The sequence below is a fragment of the Penaeus vannamei genome, chromosome 12 (genome assembly GCF_042767895.1).
Source record: "Penaeus vannamei isolate JL-2024 chromosome 12, ASM4276789v1, whole genome shotgun sequence".
Lineage (NCBI taxonomy): Eukaryota > Metazoa > Arthropoda > Malacostraca > Decapoda > Penaeidae > Penaeus > Penaeus vannamei.
Window position 1 is genome coordinate 13,676,561 of NC_091560.1, and position 2,500 is coordinate 13,679,060.

General features: G+C 33.8%; 1 protein-coding gene across 1 annotated transcript in view; it reads right to left on the bottom strand.

Moving 5' to 3' along the window:
- Pen (karyopherin subunit alpha) overlaps positions 1-274 on the bottom strand; it is a 13,998-nt gene extending 13,724 nt beyond the window's left edge. Inside the window, exon 1 of the mRNA XM_070127904.1 lies at positions 151-274. The gene's annotated coding sequence lies outside the window, so the exon portion shown is untranslated. The remainder of the gene's footprint in view (positions 1-150) is intronic.
- Positions 275-2,500: the final 2,226 nt, after the last annotated feature.

Below are 2,500 nucleotides of genomic sequence, written 5' to 3' on the forward strand. Positions count from 1 at the left end.
CAGCAAACTGCATTTACGTAAACTGCATAATTTAATAAATCCAATATACATTTGTAATACTGTGTCGACTTAGTGGAATGTTTGATGTTAAATAAGTCAAAGAACATACATGAACGTATAGTCAGACACGTTAGCACGATAGGTACACACCTCAGCAGCGTCGTTACTGGTCCCGATGCGCAGTCACTGCAGAAACCGGTCCCTCTCACAGCTTATCATTGTATTCCTCACCACTACTTGCATATGCAACCTTGCTCTATGCACGGCCACTGCTGATACGAATTACTGCTCATCATTGTCACTAAATTGCATTGCACATTTTCACTCCTTTTGTAACGTGTATTTAGATTTACATTTTATATGTCCAATATACACTAGAATGTTATCACCATAATCACCATCGAGATTCACCACTAAAACTCACCATACACTATACCTCTTATTATGATATAAATATCTTTTGCAATACGTAAAATGGAAATGAAAATGGTACAGCACTTATTGTACATTGTCTAGAGGTGAAGGAAGGGTTAATGCAGTAAGTGTAGCCGTGTGCGTGTATGTACGCGTTTTCTATGTTTGCTTTTGTGTGTGTGTCACTATCAGTATATTTTAATAATTCGAACTAAAAATGTCTGAAAATTTAGTACCGTTTGCGAGCTGCGTAAGGATTTTCTTTTACACAATGTAAAATCTGATTGAATTGGCCATATTTTTTTTTTTTTTTTTTTTTTTTTTTTTTTTTGTACCGGCTACAAATGCCCCTTGCGATCTGTATTTGCGAGATAATTCTTGTTACTATACTTGCATTTATGTATGGTGAACATCTATAATATTTTTCTATTTTGCATGCTACAGTAAAATCATTCTACAGATACATATTCGAAAAGCGAGGTAACTGAAAAAAAAGATATCTAATGCCTTATATTTGTTATTAGTATAGAGAAAGGTTCATATTCAAATGCAGTCTTTCAGTGGAGAACGGTTGGAGATTCAGACTTCATAGGGGAAGTGCGTTGATTTTGTGAGTATTCGATTCATTGCTATGTAAGAGAAAGATGAAAGTTATGTTTACCGTTATCAAAGTGTAGCTGCTTATATGATGTGATGGATGCTTTTCTTCATCTGTCTATTGTCTCCTCTTTATCATTCATCTGCCGAAAGTTTTAGACATCTAAAGCTAGTTCTCCATTCGTATCTTGTGCCGTTTGTCGAATGCAAACGAATTCATCTTTGCGTGTGTAAATTTTGGTTGAATCATGGAGGGACAAAAATGAGGAAGTGAAGGGCAGTGTACATTTCCGTTTTCTTCTTCTTCGAGTATTATGCTAGTTTGCCTGGCAGGTTTGTATGAAAGTTTTCTTGAGTTTAATTGTTGTCGTTTAACCTACGATAGGTAACGTTTTTTTTTACTCACTTTTTCAGTACGGTTGAAGGATTTTAGAACAGCTTATGAATGTTTCAAACACATCACACATATGTACATCTCTTGCATTTCGTGTATCTTACTATTGCAAGGTCCAGCATATCTAGTATGTATTTGTATCTGAATACTAATATGAATTTAGTGGGAATAAAGAATAAAACATATTCAACATACAAAGGGAAAGTGAAAGTAGTTTTCATTATGAATTCTATCCAACTTTGTGAATAAGCTCTGTTGGAAAATGAAATCACGAAAGTCAAGTATAATGATAAGACATTGCTTGATCTGTTTACTTCTTTTTATCATGTTAGATTGTTAGTAGACCTATCTTTTCAAACAAGCTTTTTTTTTTTTTTTTACAGAGCCATCTTTCTATCTCTCTGACGAAATAAAAGACGGGAAACTTGATGGCGCACCAGACATCCAAATATTGACATTTGTAAAGGAAATATCCGCACCCGAGAAGCACTCCTCTTTGTCATTTGAAGATTGAAATAGACTAGATAAAAATATTCATTAGGTATTGAATAATATAATATAGTAATATCAGTAACAGTAACAATAACCTAATTATTACAACTATTATTTAAGCTACCTATAATAATGGCATTGTAAATGATAAAGTATGATGTGCAAGTAAAATGGTCATAGCACACAATAGATATATCATGGTGACATTCAGAAATCAATAGGATTATGTACTCTCTTGGCCGGTTTGTTGAAATTGTGCAAGGCCCGATCCAATGAAAAATCGTAAATACAAACATGCATATACACAGCAATAGGTGCATATGTCTATCATATATGTATACTTTTATCTATCTATCTATACGGTAGATATGCATGTATACACTAATAGATACGTATTTATTTCTGTTTATATGCATGTCAGTATAATGAATGTTCATTTGGTCGGGCCTCACACAATCTAAAGAAACCAGCCGTCTGAATGCAGTAATGGATGTTGTTTACATTTCAGTTTAACCAAATGGAAAGCAATGTTTCACCGTTTGTTATTAGGTGTGAAAGCATCTTTGTGCCCTTTCAATTTGTCCCAGTTTTTATCAAAACATG